The sequence below is a fragment of the Martes martes genome (assembly GCF_963455335.1).
Source record: "Martes martes genome assembly, chromosome: X".
NCBI classification, from domain to species: domain Eukaryota; kingdom Metazoa; phylum Chordata; class Mammalia; order Carnivora; family Mustelidae; genus Martes; species Martes martes.
In genome coordinates, this window is record NC_137897.1 from 75063024 (window position 1) to 75084333 (window position 21310).

Here is a 21310-nt window from a genome sequence, read left to right on the forward strand (position 1 = left end):
TCAAGGTGTGCTTAGATTTGTTAAAATAAGCTTAATTAAAAAAAAAAGCCTGATTCAAATAAAAGAGAAAAGGAAAAATTAGGGGGAAAAAGCAAACAAACCAACAAACAACAACAACAACAAAAAGAAAATGAAATAAAAGAGAAAAGGAAAAATTAGGGAAAAAAAGCAAACAAACCAACAACAACAACAAAAAAATCAGACAGATAAGTCTGATTCTGAAGAAAAAAGAGAAAAAAGAAGAAAAAAAAAAGAAGGTTGATCCAAAAAATGAGAACAGTAAACAAACAGACAAACAGCAAACAAAAAATTATAAGCCTGACTCAAAGAAAACAGAAAAAAAAAAATAAAATAAAAAGCCTGTTCCTATTTCTACCATAACTAAAGCTGATGCTTTGGAGCACTCTATGATCATTAGATTTGATATATGGGATGGGGGCTGTGTTGATCTGCTGGGGGTGGGGGGGGCTACTGCTCTGGCTCATAGTCAGATCTGCTCTAGTAAAAATCTCCTTGCAGGGTGTGGGGTGGTGGGGTTTGATGTAAGTGGCTCCAGCCTCCACTGGGGGTGCTATGTTGCTTGCGGAAGTCCAACTGTGCTAGTGGGCAGGGAGGTGGAAGATGATGTCATCCTGTCCTCTCATCCCAGGGAAGGGAACTTGCTCCTGCCACTGTTCAGAAAGCTCTCACAGAAAAGCAACAATCTCCCCTCCTTTGTCTCAGGTTTCTGTCAGATACCTGCCCTCAACCTATCTGTGTCCAGACTGCCAGCATGACCAGCACCACAGTTCTGTGTTTTTTTTGTTTTTTTGTTTGTTTGTTTTAGATTTTTTTATTTATTTGACAGGCAGAGATCACAAGCAGGCAGAAAGGCAGGCAGATAGAGAGAGAGGAGGAAGCAGGCTCACTGCTGAGCAGAGAGCCCATGCGGGGCTCGATCCCAGGACCCTGGGATCATGATCTGAGCTGAAAGCAGAGGCTTTAACCCACTGAGCCACCCAGGTGCCCCCTGTGTTTTATTTCTTGTGCAAAGCTGAAATTCCAAACTCCAAATCTTAAAGGACCTGGCAAGGTAGGGATCCACTCCCATCCCCTATAAGAGAGATTTACAGCATTGGACCAGGCACCTGACTTTCCCAGAAGGGCAGTTGCATAGCCATGTAGGTGCCTGGAGTCTATAGTGAAGCACAGCAAAAAGCTGCGACCAGGTTATCTGATCTGTGTGTGTGTCCCCTGCTTTTGAGTGGTTTCTCAATGACACCTGTCAAGTCCCTTGTCCTTGGAAATGAAATATAGCCTCTCCCAAATGAATCCCAGGAAGGGGAACATTCTCTTCTAGTGTGACCCAGGGAATCCCCCACACCATGCTGTCCAATGTCTGCTCCAGGCCTCTACCCTCGCTCTCCCCAGGAACACTCCAGCAAAAGGTATGGACTTCTAAAACCTCAGAATTTGAGCTCAACTGTTTGCAAAAACTTGGCATCGTGTTCTTTTCAACTCCACAGTCAATGGTCTTGAAGGGTTTTTCTTGCACACTTGAATCTGACACACTGTTCTCCCCCCACCCGTCTTCCTGTCTTCTTTGCATGAAAAGGCCTCCCTTCCCTATGCAGAACTACGGCTTTTCTTGCTCCCAATTCATATCTCTGCACCTCACACCTGTCACTTTCTTTCCCTGTAATTGTGAGATTGTTATTTTAATCCTCAGATTGATTTCCTAGTTGTCTAAAATGATTTTATGTTGATCCAGCTGTATTGGAGGGGCAAGGCAAGTCCAGGGTCCCCCTACTACTCTGCCAACTTAACTTCTCACCACCCTAAATAATAACTTTAAATGAACATGGTCAATATACTCCAAATAAAAGATAGGTCTAGTGAATTTAAAAATTGACTCTATGGGAAGGGCAAGATGGCAGAGGAATAGGAGACCTTATTTCAAATGGTCCCCTGAAGTGAGCCAGATACGAACCAGAGCACTCTGAACACCCATGAAATCAGCCTGAGATGTAAGATTATACACTTCAGGATCTCTATGGGGACAGAGGATCATCAGTGGAGAGGTACAGAGGAGCTGGGGGTACACAGACCAATATCAGAGGATAAACAGAAGGGTCATCAACATTAGCTTGGAGATGGATGGCTGTGACATGGGAAGAGATTAATAACAGCACTCAAACAGAACAAAGGCACTTAAGGGAGAATTGCTGGGACTGGGTGGCTGCGGGCATGGACCTAAGCCCACAGTCCCAAGACAACCACGGCTGGCCCCTACCTGTGTCTGAGAGAGCCTGGCACAGGCTGGAGTCCTGTCTCCCTGTGGAGACACAGGGATGGGAGTCCCTGGGTCCACAACCACCACAGCTTCCTCTGCTGCCTCCACCATCTCTGGGGCTGAGCACACCCAGTGTGGGTGTTGGCTCTAGTCAGCGGTCCCTGTAATGGCAACTGCTGGGACCAGACTTGCCCGGACCAGTGCTTTTCACTGTTTTGGTAGCACAAGGGTACAGAGACAAGCAGGGGCCTCAGGTCACCACTGAGATGGTGTCTGGATGTGTGCTCCACCTGTGGGAGGTTATGGTGTTGAAAAGAGGTTCAGAGGGGAAGTCTCTGTGTTCTGGGCAATTCAGAGGGGAGCAGACTGGCTTTTTTCTGAGGCAGAGGTCTGGGGGCAGACGGTTTACTTTGCTCTGACCCTCTGAAAAGGCATGAAAAGCTGCCAAAGAACAAAAACTTCTAGAGAACAAAAGCCTGAAAAACTGGTTTCCACAGAGCCCAGGCCCTTGATGAGGGGGAGGACAACTCAGCTCAAGCAGGATTGACTGAAAGACAATGTGGCAGGCCCCTCCCCCAGAAGACAAGCCAAAATAACAAGAAGACAACAATCCCAAAGTCCCCATAAAACTGTAACAAACCCCAACATCAGGGGGAAACAGTATATTAAGCTCAAGGTACTACCCCACAGCCTGTATATTTTGTAGATATAACTTTTCTCTCTCTTTCTTTTTTAATTTGTTCGCGTGATTCTCGTTCTTTTATTTTTTTACCATTTTTACCATTTTTTAAATTTATTTTTACCATTTTACAATTTTTACCATTTTTATCACTTCAAATAGATGTTTAATACAACATATTCCATAATAATTTTAATGTGAACTTTTTCATACATACACTTTTGTTTCCTTTTCTACACACACACACAGACATACATATACATAGATAGATCTAAGTTTCAAGGTAGTCTTTTTTCCCTATTCAGTACTACCCCTAAATATATGCCAGTTTTTATTTCCCTATATCTCTGGAAAGTTGAGTCCTCTAACAATAATAACAAGTATAACAAATAATAACAAGATACATCCAAGAAGAACTGAAATACACTTCCTTGCTCACATCGAGGGATTATAACCACCTTCCCATCTTATTCTTTTATCAGCAATTCTGTGTGTTTGATTTTGTTATTGAACAAAATGTTATTTTGTTCAATAAAAATTCTTATCCTTGGTGTTCATTTTGGCTGGATTTTTTCCTTTTTATTTTTCCTTTTCTTTTGTCAGACTTTTTGTTTGTTCATTTTTGTTTTTGTACTTTATAAATCTTACTCTTAGGGCTCATTTTGGCTGTTTTTCTTTTCTCTCTTTTTTCTTTTTTTCTTTCTTTTTCATGGTGATTTCAAATTGCTCTGAAACTTTCCAAGATGCAAATTGCCTGGATCATAGTTATTTCCAGATATACATCCCCCCAACCAGCTCTCACCAGAATGATGAGGAGGATGAACCCCCAACACAGGGAAAATTCTGAGACTGTGACCTCTGCCACAGAACTATTGGATATGGACATAAGCAAGATTTTGGAAATAATATTCAGGATAACAATTATCCGGACAATAGCTAGGTTGGAGAAAACTATTAGTGGCAACTAGAATCTCTAAAGGCAGAAGTGAGAGCTGATCTGATAGAACTTAAAAATACTATCAATGAGATCCAATCTAATCTAAATACTCCAACAGCTAGGGTAAATGAGGCAGAAGATCGATTTAGTGATCTAGAAGATAAACTGATAGAAGAGAACAATCAAGGAAGAGGCCTGGAACAAACAGGTGAGAAGCCATGAAAACAGGAGTAGGGAAATAAATGACACAATGAAACATTCCAACGTCAGAGTTATTGGGGTCCCTGGAGGGGTAGATTGAGACAGAGGACTAGAAGATATAATTAGACAAATCTTAGATAAGAATTTCCCTAATCTCAGGAATGGAACAAGTGTTCATGTCCTAGGGGGAGAGAGGACAGCCCCCAAGATCAATGAAGGTAGAAAGACATCCAGACATGTAACTGTAAAATTCTCAAATCGTAAATTCAAAGAAAATGTCTTAAGGACAGCTAGGGGAAAGAGATTCCTTATGTACAGTGGAAGGACGATCAGAATAACTTCAGACCTGTCCACAAAAACCTGGAAAGCCAGAAAGGGTTAGGAAGACATATTCAGGGCACTAAATGAGAAGAACATGCACCCAAGAATACTTTATCTGGCAAGGCTGACATTCAGAATGGATGGAGCGATAAAGAATTACCAGGACTGACAAAGACTAAGATTATGTGACCACCAAGCTGGCACTACAAGAAATATTAAGGAGGGGTTCTATAAAAGAAGAAAGAGCCCAAGAGTGACATAGAACAGAAAATTACAGAGACAATCTATAGAAACAAGGACTTCACAGGCAACATGACGACAATAAAAACTTTTCTTTCAATAATCACTCTCACTGTGAACAGTCTAAATGTGCCCATAAAATGGCCCAGAGTTGCAGATTGGGTAAGAAGACCAGGACCCATCCATACACTGTCTACAAAAGACTCATTTTGAATCTAAAGATATATCCAGACTGAAAGTGAAGGGATGGATAACTATCTTTCATAGCAATGGACCTCAAAAGAAACCTGGGGTAATGATTCTCATATCAGACAAATTAAACTTTAAGCTAAAGACTATAGTCAGAGAAACAGAAGGGCACTATATCATTCTTAAAGGGTTTATCCACCAAGAAGATCTAACAATTGTAAATATTTATGCCGCCAGTATGGGAGCAAAAACTACATAAGCCAACTCTTAATCAAAATAAAGAGACATATTGATAGGAACACGTTAATTGTAAGGGTTCTTAAGATGACGCTCTCAGCAACAGAAAGATCATCTAATTAGAAAATCAAAGAAACAAGAGCTGTGAATGACACATTGGACCAGATGGACCTCATAGGTATATACAGAACATTCCTCCCTAAAACAATAGAATATTCATTCTTCTCAAGTGTATGTGGAACTTTAGAATACACCACATAATGGGTCACAAATCAGGGTTCAACTAACACCAAAAGACTGAGATTATTCCCTGCATATTCTCAGACCACAACACTTTGAAACTAGAACTCAATCAAAAGAAAAAGTTTGGAAGGAATTCAAACACTTGGAAGATAAAGATCAACCTTCTCAAGAATATTTGTATCAACCAGGAAATCAAAAAAGGACTTAAACAATTCATGGAAACCAATGAGAATGAAGACACATCAGTCCAAAACCTATGGGATATGGCATAGCGTTCCTAAGGAGGAAATGCATAGCCATCCAAGCCTCACTCAAAACAAAACAAAACAAACAAAAAAAAATGCTGAATACACAAACTATCTTTATACCTTAAAGAACTGGATAACCAACAACAAATTAAGCCAACCCCAGGCAAAAGAAAGGAAATAAAGATTAGGGCAAAGATCAAAGAATTAAAAACCAGAGCTACAGTAGAACACATCAATGAAACTAGAACCAGGTTTTTTTAAAGAATCAAAAAGATCAATAAACCATTGGCCAGATTAATCCAAAAGAATAGGGAAAGGACCCAAATTAATAAAATTGTGAATGAAAGGGGAGAGATCATGACTAACACCAAGGAAATAGAAACAATCATCAGAAATTATTATCAACAGCTGTATGCCAATAAGTTAAGAAACCTAGAAGAAATGGAGGCAACCCTGGAAACCTACAAACTTCCAAGACTGAAACAGGAAGAAATTGAGAACCTGAATAGACCAATATCTAGTAACAAGATTGAAGCAGTGATCAAAAACCTCCCAAAAAACAAGAGTCCAGGACCCAATGGATCCCCAAGGAATTCTACCAAACATTCAAAGAAGAAATAATACATACTGTCCTGAAGCTATTTAAAAAAATAAAAACAGAAGGAAAACTTCCAGACTCTTTCAATGAGGCCAACATGACCTTGATCCCCAAACCAGGCAAAGACCCCACCAAAAAGGAGAATTTCAGACCAATATCCCTGATGAATATGAATGCCGAGATTCTCAACAAGATCCTAGCTAATAGGATACAACAGTACATTAAAAAGATTATCCACCAAGACCAGGTGGGATTTATTCCTGGGATGCAAGTGTGGTTCAACATTCACAAAAAAATCAATGTGTTAGAACGAATCAATAAAAGAAGAGAAAAGAACCACATGGTCCTCTCAACTGACGTAGAAAAAACATTTGACAAAATACAGCATTCTTTCTTGATTAAAACTCTTCATAGTATAAGGATAGAGGGAACATTTATCAACTTCATAAAATCTATCTATGAAATACCCACTGCAAATAGCTTTCTCAATGGGGAAATGTTGAGAACCTTCCAACTGAGATCAAGAATACAACAAGGATGCTGAATCTCACCACTGTTGTTCAACATAGTACTAGCAGTCCTAGCAACAGTAATCAGAAAACAAAATGAAATAAAAGGTATTCAAATTGGCAACGAAGAAGTCAAACTCCCTCTTTTAGCAGATGAAATGATACTTAATGTGGAAGACCCAAAAGACACCACCCCCAAATTCCTAGAACTCATACAGCAATTTAGTAATGTGCCAGATTACAAAATGAATACACAGAAGTCAGTTGTTTTCTTATACACTAACAATGAAACTGTAGAAAGGGAAATTAGATCATTGATTCTATTTTAAATAGCACCAAAATCTATAATATACCTGGGAATGAACCTAACCAAATAGGTGAAGGATCTGTACTCGAGGAACTACAGAACACTCATGAAAGAAATTGAAGAAGACACAAAAAGATGGAAAAACATTCCATGCTCACGGATCAGAAGAATAAGCATTGTTAAAATGTCTATGGTGCCCAGAGCAATCTATACTTTCAACACCATCCTGATCAAAAACCACGGGCATTTTTCAAAATGCTTGAACAAGCAATTCTAACATTTATATGGAACCAGAAAAGACCCTGAATCATCAAGGAAATATTGAAAAAGAAAACCAAAGCTGGGGGGCATCACGTTGCCTGATTTCAAGTTTTACTACAAAGCTGCGATCACCAAGGCAGCATGGTACTGGCACAAAAACAGACCCATAGACCAGTGGAACAGAGTAGAGATCCCAGATATGGACCCACAACTCTATAGTTACCTAATCTTCAACAAAGCAAGAAAAATATACAGTGGAAAAAAGATAGTCTCTTCAATAAATGGTGCTGGGAAAATTGGACAGCTATATATAGAAGAATGAAACTTGACCATTCTCTTACATCATACACAAAGATAAACTCGAAATGGATGAAAGGCCTCAATGTGAGCGAGGAATCCTTCAAAATTCTAGAGGAGAACATAGGCAGTAATGTCTTCAACATTGGCCACAGCAACTTCTTTCAAAACATGTCTCCAAAGGCCAAGGAAACAAAAGCAAAAATCAACTTTGGGGCTTCATCAAGATCAAAAGCTTCTGCACAGCAAAGAAAACTGTCAACAAAACAAAGAGGCAACCCATGGAATGGGAGAAGAGGTTCTCAAATGACACTACAGTCAACGGGCTGATATCCAAGATCTATAAAGAACTCCTCAAACACAACACCCCCCCAAAAAAGATAATCAAGTCAAAAAATGGGCAGAAGATATGAACAGGCATTTCTTCCATGAAACCATACAAATGGCTAATAGACACATGAAAAGAATGTTCATCAACATTAGCCATCAGGAAAATTAAAATCAAAACCACATTAAGATCTCTCCTTACACCAGTAGAATGACAAAGATTAACCAGGCAGTAACAACAAAAGTTGGAGAGGATGTGGGGAAAGGGAAATCCTCTTTACACTGTTGGTGGGAATGCATGTTGGTGCAGCCACTTTGGAAAACAGTGTGAAGATTCCTGAAGAAATTAAAAATAGAACTATCCTATGACCTGCAATTGCACTACTAGATATTTACCCCAAAGACATAGATGTAGTGAAAGGAAGGGCTGTATGTACCCCAGTGTTCATAACAGCAATGTCCATAATAGCCAAACTGTGGAAAGAGCTGAGATGCCCTTCAAAGACAAATGCATAAAGAAGATGTGGTGTTGGGACGCCAGGGTGGCTCAGTTGGTTAAGCTGCTGCCTTTGGCTCAGGTCATGATCCCAGGGTCCTGGGATTGAGTCCCACATCGGGCCCCTTGCTCAGCAGGGAGCCTGCTTCTCCCTCTGCTTCTGCCTGCCTCTCTGTCTGCCTGTGCTCACTCTCTGACAAATAAATAAATAAAATCTTAAAAAAAAAAAAAGAAGAAGATGTGGTGTTTACGCTGAAAAGAAATAAATTTTTTTTAAAAAAAGATGTGGTGCTTATATACAATGGAATATTACTCAGCCATCAAAAAGGACGAATACCCAACTTTTGCATCAACATGGATGGGACTGGAGGAGTTTACGCTCAGTGAAATATGTCAAGCAGAGAAAGTCAATTATCATATGGTTTCTCTTTCTTGTCGAACATAAAGGATAACATGAAGGACATTAGGAAAAGGATAGGAAAAGTGAATTGGGGGAAATCGGAGGGGAGATGAACCATGAGAGACTGTGGCCCCCCTGAAACAAACTGAGGGTTTTAGAGGGGAGCGTGGTGGGAGTTTAGAGGGTGAGCCTGTGGTTGGGTATTAAGGAGGCATATATTGCATGGAGCACTGGGTGTGGTTCATAAACAATGACTCTTGGACAATGAAAAAAATTAAATTAAATTAAGATCTTAAAAAAAAAGAGTAGATCTTAAAACTTCTCATCATAGAAAACATATTTAACTTTGTGTGATTATGGATGATAACTAGACTTATTGTGATTATTTCACAATATATACAAACGTTGATTCATTATGTTGTACACATGAAACTAATATAATGGTATATGTCAATTATATCTTAATTTAAAAAAAAGAAATTAAAAAAAAAAAAGAAACCAAAGAGGAAATTCGAAAGAAAGAGATCAAAGTGAAGTCTAAAGAAAAGAAAATGCTAAGCAGCACTAGATGAAAATAAAAATAAAAGTGATAAAAATTTTGGGACATAACTACAGTAGTGCCATAAGGAAATTCATGGTATGAAAAAAGAAAAAAAAATGTCAAGAAAGGAAGAGATGAGAAGGAAACCAAAAACAAGCAAACAGAAATACATATATATATATATATATATATATATATATATGCAGAAATCAATGAGATTGCAAACAGGAGAATAATAGAGAAAACAAACCATTGGTTAGGTAATCAGAAATTTTGATAAAGGTCATAAATCTTTAGCAAAACTGAAAAAGGTATGAACAGAAAAGACACTGATAACCAAAGTCAGAAGCAAAACAGGGATGTCACCACAGAACTAGTAACTATCAAAGAAAAATTAGAATAATTTTAAAAATTATGGTAATCAATTGGGTAATTTAAAAGAAATCAACCAATTCTTTGAAAATCACATACTACCAAAACTCAACTAAGATGAAATAGTGTAAATAGTCTTATAACAGTTAAGAACACATAATTTGTAATTTAAAAACTTCAAACAAAATTCCAGTACCAGATGGTTCACTGGAAAATTTTATAAAATATTTATGAATACCAACAGTATACAATTGTTTAATTACTTTCTATTCATACTGTTGGTGAAGGAGGGGATCTCACCCAAAATAATAGGAGATGGCAGAACACCCAACATCCAACAATGGACAGATTATGTTTGCAGTTTATTAGTGACATACACTCACATCCTGGGGAAGAAGAACACTGCAAACCATGCAGGGCAACACAAGGATTGTACTTGGGAATAGACTGAACCATCAGGGGCTGTAGAAGGCAGGCCTTATAGTAACTAGAAGGTGATGTGATCTTTGTTTGTTGTTGTTTGGAGGAGGATGAGGATGTAATTTTCTTGTTTGAATAATTCCAAGGGCACACAGTAAGATGAAACCCATTAGTTTAAGGATTGGGTGGGAGACAGCTGGTCTGGTTGATAAGGTAACTAGCTAGGTCAAGAAAATTTCCCTCTGGACTGGGGTTCTATCTGGTGAAGCTAGGAGAATGCATGGCTAAGCATTTGAGGCCATGTGATCCTCAATGTTAGAAAGGCAGCGTTTAAAATTTTAGTGCTTATAATACAACAACTTCTTCCAGGAAACAGGTGAGAACACTTCTCAATTAATTTTATGAAGTCATTATAAACTAATAATAAAACCAGACAAAAGCAGGGGCCAAAAGAAACTTACAAACCAATATCTCTCATGAACTTAATTTTAAAAAATCAATATAAGGAAACTGAAATCAGCAATGTATAAAAAGAATTATGCAATATGACCAAGCAGGATTTATTCCAAGTATGCAAGATTGCCTCAATATTAAAAAAGCAATGTGGCAGGGCTGACACAAGCTGCTTAACTTGTTCACAAGAAGTCCCATAGCCTTGTGCTCTGGTAAGAATGTTCTCAGTCAAGCTCCCCAATTCCCAGTGCAACAGGCCCCTCTCCAAGAAGATCAGCACTAGCCGTTGCCCACATCACATCTCTAAAGCCTAGGGTTTTAAAGGTCAGTGGCCTTGGCAGGAATAGAGTTAAGAGGTCACTGCACTGTTCCTAGAGAGAAGGTAGGCAAAAAACCTAGAGGCAGACAGTGTGGAAACAGCAATCTAAAGAAACTGCCTGGGACACACTGTGGGAAGATAATTTTCTGTTCTCTGAATGCTTCCCTGAGAGCAGCATGAACAGAGACCCCTCTCTGGGGAAAAAAGGAACTAGCTGGTATCATTTCCTTCCCTCCCCCAGCATAAAAACAGAGACACCTGCAGGAAATAGCACAGGGCCAACAGAGCCTGCCTAACTTACGAGTCTCACACCCCTGCACTCTGGAAGGAATGCCCTTCTCAGTCAAGCTGCCTGAGTCCCATCACTACAGGCCCCTTCCCCGGAAAACCCGAAGAATCCACTGCCAACATCACATCTCTTGACAAGATTGTGCAAAGCTTCTTTTCTACTTGAAATAGTATTGGGTAGCATTGAATAAACAGACAAGTGCACACCTCATTAAACTCATCATATTCTAGTTAAGGACCAAATTCTGTCCACCACAGGCAAGGAGCTCCTCTACAGATGACTGTTCTGAAGAATAAAGCAGCCGAAGTAGAACAACAGAGCACAAACAGCACAAATCAGATACACTCTCTAAAGCCCAGACACTGGACACTACGTGATCTCTTTTTCACAAAACCATTACTCACAGGAATAGGAAACAACTGGCTTTTCTAACACTGAAGAAGGTATAAACTTAGACAAAATGTCATGATGGAGGAATCCATCCCAAATAAAGGCCAGCAATAAAGGCCATGGCCAGAGATCTAAGTGAAACAGATGTAAGTAAAAACCTGATGGAAAATTTTAAACAACAATCATAGGGATACTTGTTGGGTTTCAGAAAAGAATAGAAGACACAGGGAGACCCTTACCACAAAGATAAAAGAGTTAAAAAAAAGAGGAGCACCCGGGTGGCTCTGTTGCTTAAGCATCTGCCTTCAGTTCAGGTCATGATCCCAGGGTTCTGGGATCAAGCTCTGTGTAGAGCTCCTCACTCTCTCTCACTATCTCTGTATCTCTCTATCAGTTAAATAAATAAAATATTTTTAAAAAAGAGTTAGGGATACTTGGTTGGCTCAGTAGATTAAGAGAGCGCCTTCAGCTCAGGTCATAATCCCAGGGTCTTGGGATAGAGTCCCATGTCAGGATCCTTGCTCAGCAGGAAGCCTGCTTCTCCCTCTGCCTGCTGCTCTCTCTGCTTGTGCTTTCTCTCTCTCTGACAAATAAATACAATCTTTAAAAAAAAAAAAGAGTTAAAAAAGAGTAAGTCAGAAGTAAAGAATGCAATAAATGACTTGGAAACAAGTTTGATGCAATGAACAGCAGCCTGGAAGAACCAGAGGAAAGAATCAGTGATATAGAAGACAAAACAATGGAAAATAATGAAGCTGAAAAGAGAGAGAGAGAGAGAGAGAGAGAGAGAGAGAGAGAGAAAGAAAACTTATGGAACATGATAATAGACTTAGGGAACTCAGTTACTCCATCAAATGTATTAACATTCAAATTATAGGAGTTCCAGAAGAAGAGAGAGAAAAGTGGTTAAAAAAAAAATGTTATTTGAGGAAATAATAGCTGAAAATTTACCTAACCTGGGGAAGGAAACAGACATCCAGATCCAGGAGGCAGAGAAGTTTCATCAAAATCAACAAAGACAGGTCAACACCAAGACCTATTTTACTTAAATATGCAAAACAGAGTAATAAAGAAAAAAATTCTTAAAAACTACAAGACAAAGGAAGTCCTATAAGGCTAGTTGGAGATTTCTCACCAGAAACTTGGTGAGCCAAAATAAAGTGGCATGATATATTCAAAGTGCTGAATGGGAAAAATCTGTTGCCAAGAATACTCTATTCCAAAAGGCTATCATTCAGAATAGAAGGAGAAATAGAGTTTCATAGACAAGCAAAAACTAAAAGAGCTCTTGACCACTAAACCAGCCTCACAAGAAATATTAAAGGGAACTTTATAAGTGTAAAGGAGAGATCAAAAGTGGCAAGAACATGTAAGTATCAGAGAAAATTTCCAGAAACACTGGCAAAGCAAGTCATAAAATGGCATTAAATACTTATGTACCAATAATTACTCTGAATGTAAATGGACTAAGTGTCCAATCAAAAGATATGGGATGTCAGAATGGATGAAAAAATGATTCATCTATATGCTACCTACAAGAGGCTTATTTTAGATTTAAAAACACATGCAGGTTGAATATGAGAAGACGAATAAATATTTATCACTCAGATAGCCATCAAAAAAATGCCACAACACCAATACTTATATCAGACAAATTAGATTTTACATCAAAAACTGAAACAAGAGATGAGGAAGAGCACTATATCATAATAAAGGGGAAAATCCAACAAGATCTAACAATTATAAATATGTATGCACCCAACATGGGAACATCCAAAGGTATAAAGCAATTCTTAAGAAACATGAAGGAATTCATAATAACACAATAATAGTAGGGGACTCCAACACTTCCCTAACATCAATGGAGAAATCAGCTAAACAGAAAATCAAAAAGTAAACAATGGCTTTGAATGACATGCTGGACTAGATGGATTTAATATATATTCAGAACATTTCATCCTAAAGCTGCAGAATGCACTTTTTTTTTTCCTAGTGTACATGAGACATTCTCCAGAATAGATCACACACTGGGTCCCAAATCATGTTTCCACCGTTACAAAAAAGATTGAGATCAGGGGAGACAAGATGGCAGAGAAGTAGGAGATGCTGTTTCAACTGGTCCCTTGAAGTGAGCTGATTATCTACCAAAGAACTCTGATCACCCATGAAATCAGCCCGAGATTAGAATTATACACTTCTGGATCTCTACGGAGACAGAAGAGGCCAGTGGACAGGTAAAGCAGAATGGGAACATCAGACTGATATTGGAAGATAAACAAAAGGGGGAGGGAGCCACCAGAAGCAACCCATTGGAAAGTAATACCCAAATATGAGAGTGCCCTGTGATTGGGGACCAGCATTAACTTGGAGTCTGGTTAAAAGCACTCAGAAAGAACAAAAGTTCTTAAGGGGAAATTGGTAGAATCAGGTGGTTATGGGCATGGCCTTAAGCCCACAGACTCAGGACGGCCACCGCCAGCAGTGTGCCAGAGAGAGTGTGATGAAGCATCCAGGCCTCAGTCCCTGAGCCACCGGCACACGTGAGAGTGTCTGGATGGCGGTGTGTGTGAAAGAGTCTGGTGGGGACACCAGCAGACACTCTCTAGAACCACAGCCTTTTGCACTCTGCACGTGGGCTGTGAGAGTGGGGTCTGAATCGCGCTCCACACACTCCCCTGAGAGAGGTCCATGCGGGTGCTAGTCTGTGCTCTCTAGGACCAGCCGAGAGTCTGAACACTCCCAGCCCTGGTTGATGGGAAAATCTCAGCGCACTGTCTCTGGTTGGGACCTCTCCAGGGGTCTGGACCTGCCAAGACAGCCATGGCAAAGGCAGCTAGTGGAAGCCAGCTCTCTGGACTAATACTGCTGGTGGTTTTAGTAGCACCAGGGGATAAGCAGGAGCTCCTGTGATCCCTGAGACTGTGGCTGGGGATGAGATCGGCTGGTGGGAAGTGGCAGAGGTGTGTCTGTGTGCTCTGGACCACTTAGAGAGGAACAAACTGAGGCTTCTTTCTGAGACAAAGCTCTGCGTGCAGTTTGCTTTTCTCTAAACCTCTGAAGAATGGCCAAAATCTGCCAAGGGGAGGAAAGGAAAAAAACAAAAAACAAAAAAAAACCCCAAAAAACCACCGGAGAACAAAAGCCTGAAAAACCTGTTTCCTCAGAGCCCAGCCCCTTGATAAGGGGCAGGAGGACTCAAATCTAGCAAGACTGCCTGAAAAACTACGTGGCAGGCCTCTACCCCAGAAAACCAGCCAAAGGAATAAAGCAAACCAAACCAAACAACAACAACAACAACAAAACAAGAGGACAAGCACCATAGGGTCCCCATAAAATTGTAAAACCCCAATATCAGGAGAAAAGAAGATATTAAGTTTCCAGTACTGCCCTAAACCTGTATACTTCATAGATACAACTTCTATTTTTATTTTTTCCAGACTCTTTTCACAACATTTATTTTTAATTTGTTCACACTATTCTCGTTCTTTTTATTTTTTTAATAATTTTTAGCCTATTTACCATCACAATGATAGGTTCAGTACAACAAATTCTATAATAACCTTTTAACTTGAACTTTTTGATACATATACCTGTGTTTTTCTTTTGCTTTTCTATTTATTTTTAATATTCATGTAGAGATAAGCTTCAAGGTAATCGTCTTTCCACAGTCAATACTACCCCTATAAATAAACCAGTTTTAATGCCCCTTTATCTCAGGAAAGTTGATTTCTTTAACAAAGATATCAAGATACACCCAGGAAGAATCAAAATAACCTCCCTCACCCAAACTGAGAAATTATAACCACCTTCCCATCTTTTTCTTCTGTCAGTGTTTCTGTGCATATGTTTTTGTTCTGGTAGTATATAAATCTTATTCTTGGGATTCATTTTGGCTGTTTTTTTTTTTCTTTCTTTCTTGTCATTTCCTTTTGTAGGTCTTTTTGTTTGTATACATTATAAATCTTACCTTTGGGGCCCATTCAGACTGGGTCATCTCTTTTTTTCTTTCTTTTTCTTTTTTTCCCTGTCTCTCTCTTTATCTGTTTTTTTTTCCCTTTTTCTTTCTTTTTGGTGGGGACTCCCAATTGCTCAGAAGTGTTCCAGGGTGCACCTTGCCTGGATCACTGTTGATAAATGCAACTACACATCCCCTCAGCCATCTCTCACCAAAATGACTAGGAGGAGGAATGCCCAATATAGAGGAAAAATTCAGAGGCTGTGCACTCTCCACCAGAGCTATTGGATATGGACATAAACAGTATGTCAGAAAGGGAATTCAAGCTAACAATTATCCCGGCAGTGGCTAGGTTGGAGAAAACCATTAGTGACAAAATACCATCAATTAGGGCAGAAGTGAAAGCCACCAGGGAATATGTTAACAATGCTCTCAATGAGTTCCAATCTAATCTAAATTCTCTAACAGCTGGGTAACAGAGGCAGAAGATAGAATTTGTGATCTAGAGGACAAACAGAGAAAAAGAATCAGAAGGAGGCCTGAAACAAACAGCTTAGAAGCCATGAAAAGAGAATTTGAGAAGAAAATGACACCATGAAATGTTCCAACGTCAGAATTATTGGAATCCCTGAGGGGAAGGAGGAAGAAAGAAGACTACAGGATATAGTTGAACAAATTCTCCATGTAAATTTTCCCAATCTGGTGAATGAAACCAACGTTTGTGTACTAGAGGCAAAAAGGATTCCCCCCAAGATCATAGAATCTAGAAAGACCTCGAGACATCTGATTGTGAAAATGATGAATCATAATTTAGGCAGGAGCGCTTGAAAGCAGCTAGGGGGAAGAGATTCCTTACACACAGAGGAAGGCCCATCAGAATAAGGTCAGACCTGTCCACAGAATCCTGGCAAGCCAAAAAGGGCTGGCAGGATGTATTCAGGACACTAAATGAAAAGAACATGCAGCCAAGAATACTTTATCCAGCAGGACTGACGTTCAAAATGGATGGAGAGATAAGGAGCTTCCAAGACTGACAAGGTTTAAAAGAGTGTGTGACCACCAAGCCAGCACTACAAGAAATATTAAGGGGGATTCTATAAAAGAAGAAAGAACCCAAGAGTGTCATTGAACAGAAATTTATGGAGACAATCTATAGAAACAAGGACTTCATAGGTAACATGATGTCAATAAAAACGTATCTCTCAATAATCACTCTCAATGTGAATGGCCTAAATGTTCCCATAAAACAGCACAGGGTTGGAGATTGGATCAAGTGACAGGACCCATCCATATGTTGTATACAAGAGGCCCATTTTGAACCTAAGGATACATCCAGACTGAAAGTGAAGGGATGGAGAAGCATCTTTCAGGCCAATGGGCCTTGAAAGAAGCCTGGGGTAGCAATTCTCATATCAGATAAATTAGATTAAAGTAAAGACTATAGTCAGAGATACAGAAGGACACTACATGATTCCTAAAGTGTCTATCCCCCAAGAAGATTTAACAATTGTAGATGTTTATGCCCCCAATATGGGAGCAGCCAATTACATAAGACAACTGTTAATCAAGGTAAAGCATCATATTGATATGAATACTTTAATAGTAGGGGATCTTAACACACCACTGTCAGTAATAGACAGATCATCCAAGCAGAAAATCAATAAAGAAACAAGAGCATTGAATGACACATTGGACCAGATGGACCTCATACATATATACAGAACATTCCACCCTCAAACAACAGAATACTCATTCTTCTCAAGTGCACGTGAAAATTTCTGCAGAATAGACCACATACTGGGTCACAAATCAGGACTCAACCGATACCAAAAGATTGAGATTATTCCCTGCATATTATCAAACCACAATGCTTTGAAACTGGAGCTCAGTCACAAGAAAAAATTTGGAAGGAATTCAAACACCTGGAAGCTAAAGACCACCTTGTTTAAGAATGTTTGAATCAACCAGGAAATCAAAGAAGAACTTAAACAATTCATGAAAATCAATAAGAATGAAGACACATGGGTCCAAAACCTATGGGATACAGCAAAGGCTATCCTAAAGGGGAAATACATAGCCATCCAAGCCTCCCTCAAAAAAACTGAAAAATACAGAATACACCAGCTGTCTTTCCACCTTAAAGAACTGGAGAATCCACAACAAATTAAGCTAACCCCACACACAAGAAGGGAAATAATCAAGATTAGAGCAGAGATGAATAAGATAGAAACTAGAGATATAGTAGAATGCATCATTGAAACTAGAAGCTGTTTTTTTTTTTTTTGAAAGAATCATAAGATCGATAACCTATTGGCCAAACTAATCCAACAGAAAAGTGAGAAGGCCCAAATTAATAATAATATGAACGAAAAGGGAGAGATGAATACCAACACCAAAGAAATAGAAACAATCATCAGTAATTATTATCAACAGTTATATGACAATAATTTAAGCCACCTAGATGAAATGGATGCATTTTTGTAAACCTATAAACTTTCAAAACTGAATCAGGAAAAAACTGACAACCTGAATATACCAATATCTAGTAACGAGATTGAAATAATGATCAAAATTTCCCAAAAAACAAGAGTCCAGGATCTGACGGATTCCCTGGGGAATTCCACCAAAATTTCAAAGAAGAAATAATGCCTATTCTCCTGAAGCTGTTTCAAAAATGTGAAGCAGAAGGAAAACTTCAAGACTTTTTATAAAGCCAGCATTACCCTGGACCCCAACATAGGCAAAGACCCTACAGAAAATGGGAATTTTAGACCAATACCCTGATGAATATGGATGCTAAGATTCTCAATAAGATCCTCATTAATAGGATCCAACACTACAATAAAAAGATTATCCACCATTACCAGGCGGGATTTATCCCTGTTTTGCAAGTGTGGTTCAACATTTGCATATCAATCAATGTGATAGAAGAAATCAATAAGAGAAGAAAGAAGAACTGCATGGTCCTCTCAATTGATGAAGAAAAAGCATTTGACAAGATACAACATCTGTTCCTGATTAAAATGCTTTGAAGTATAGGGATAGAGGGAACATTCCTCAACTTCATAAAATCTATCTATGAAAAACCCACAGTGAATATCATCCTCAATGGGAAAAAGGTGACAGCCTTCCCTTGGAGATCAGGAACATGACAAGGATGCCCACTCTCACCACTCTCGTTCAACATCATGTCAGAAGTCCTAGTAACAGCAATCAGACATTAAAGAGAAATAAAAGATATTAAAATTGGCAATGAAGAAATCAAACTCTCTCTCTTCGCAGATGACATGATACTTTATATGGAAATCCAAAAAACTCCACCCCCACACTACTAAAACTCATTCAGCAATTCAATAAAGTGGCAGGATAAAATATCAGTGTAGAGAAATCAGTTGCTTTCTTATACACTAACAACGAAAATACAGAAAGGGAAATTAGAGAATCGATTGCATTTACTATAGCATCAAGAACCATAAGATACCTGGGAATAAACCTGACCAAGGAGGTAAAGGATCTTTATTCAAGGAACTACAGAACACTCATGAAAGAAATTGAGGAAGACCCCCAAAATGGAAGACCATTCCATGCTCATGGATCAGAAGAATAAACATTGTTAAAATATCAATTCTGACTAGAGCAATCTGTACTTTTAATGCCATTCTGATCAAAATTTCAACAGCATTTTTCAAAGAGCTAGAGCAAACAATCCTAAAATTTGTATGGAATAAGAAGAGACCCCAAATTGCTAAGGAAATGTTGAAAAATTAAAAAACAAAACTGGGGGCATCATGTTGCCTGATTTCAAGCTTTACAACAAAGCTATGATCACCAAGGCAGCATGGTACTGGCATAAAAACAGACACATAGACCACTGGAACAGAGTAGCGAGTCCAGATATGGACACTCAATTTTATGGTCAACTAATCTTTGACAAAGCAGGAAAAAAATATACAGTGGAAAACAGACAGTCTCTTCAATAAAGGATGCTGGGAAAATTGGACAGCTATAGGTAGAAGAATGAAACTCGACCATTCTCTTACACCATATACAAAGATAAACTCAAAATGGATAAAAGACCTCCATGTGAGGAAGTATTCCATCAGAATCCTAGAGGAGAACATAGGCAGTAACCTCTTTGACATCGGCCACAGAAACTTCTTTCAAGATATGTCTCCAAAGGCAAAGGAAACTAAAATGAAAATGAATTTTTGGGACTTCATCAAGATCAAAAGCTTCTGCACAGCAAAGGAAACAGTCAACAAAACAAAGAGGCCACCCATGGAATGGGAGACGATATTCGCAAATGACACTACAGACAAAGGTCTGATATCCAGGATCTATAAAGAAGTCCTCGGGGGCGCCTGGGTGGCTCAGTGGGTTAAAGCCTCTGCCTTCGGCTCAGGTCATGATCCCAGGGTCCTAGGATCGAGCCCCACATCGGGCTCTCTGCTCTGTGGAGAGCCTGCTTCCTCCTCTCTCTCCCTGCCTGCCTCTCTTGCCTACTTGTAATCTGTCTGTCAAATAAATAAATAAAATCTTTAAAAAAAAAAAAAAAAAAAAAAAGAAGTCCTCAAATTCAACACACACAAAACAGATAGTCATGTCAAAAAATGGGCAGAAGACACGAATAGACACTTCTCCAATGAAGACAGACAAATGGCTAGCAGACATGAAAAAATGTTCATCATCACTAGCCCTCAGGGAGTTTCAAATAAAAACCACATTGAGATACCACCTTACACTAGTTAGAATGGCCATAATTAACAAGACAGTAAACAACGTGTGTTTGAGAGGATGTGGAGAAAGGGGAACCCTCTTACACTGTTGGGGGGAATGCAATTTGGTGCAGCCACTTTGGAAAATAGTGTGGAGATTCCTTAAGAAATTAAAAATAGAACTATTCTATGACCCTGCAATTATACTACTGGGTATTTTCCCAAAGATACAGATGTACTGAAAAGAAGGGTCATCTCTACCCCAACGTTCATAGCAGCAATGGCCACAGTGACCGAACTGTGGAAAGAACCAAGATGCCGTTCAACAGAAAAATGGTTAAAAAAGATATGGCCCATATATACAATGAAATATTATGCCTCCATCAGAAAGGATGAATATACAACTTTTGTATCAGCATAGATTGGACTGGAAGAAATTACGTTGAGTGAAGTAAGTCAAGCAGAGAGAGTCAAGTATCATATGGTTTCATTTACTTATGGAGCTTAAGGAATAACATGGAGGACATTGGGAGAAAGAGAGGAGAAGTGAATTGGGGGAAATTGGAGGGGGAGACAAACCATGAGAAACTGTGGACTTTGAAAAACAATCCGAGGGTTTTGGTGGGGCGGGGCATGGGAGATTGGGTGAGCCTGGTGGTCGGTATTATGGAGGGCACGTATTGCATGGAGCACTGGGTGTGGTGTATAAACAATGAATTCTGGAACACTGAAAAGAAATTAAAAAATAAATAAAAATTTTAAAAAATAATTGAGATCATACCATGCATATTTTCAGACAAAAATGCTATGAAACTTGAAGTCAACCACAAGAAAAAATTTGGAAAGGCCACAAATACATAGAGGTTAAACAACATCCTTTTAAAGAATGGATGGCTCATCCAAGAAGATTAAAAAAAGAAAAAAGGAAAGACAGAAGAAAGTTACATAGAAACAAATGAAAATGAAACATGGTGATCTAAAACCTTTGGGATGCAGCAGCAGTTGTAAGAAGAGGAAAGTGTATAATAATACAGACCTATCAAAAGGAGCAAGAAAAAAATCAATTAACAACCTAATCTTATATCAAAAGAGCT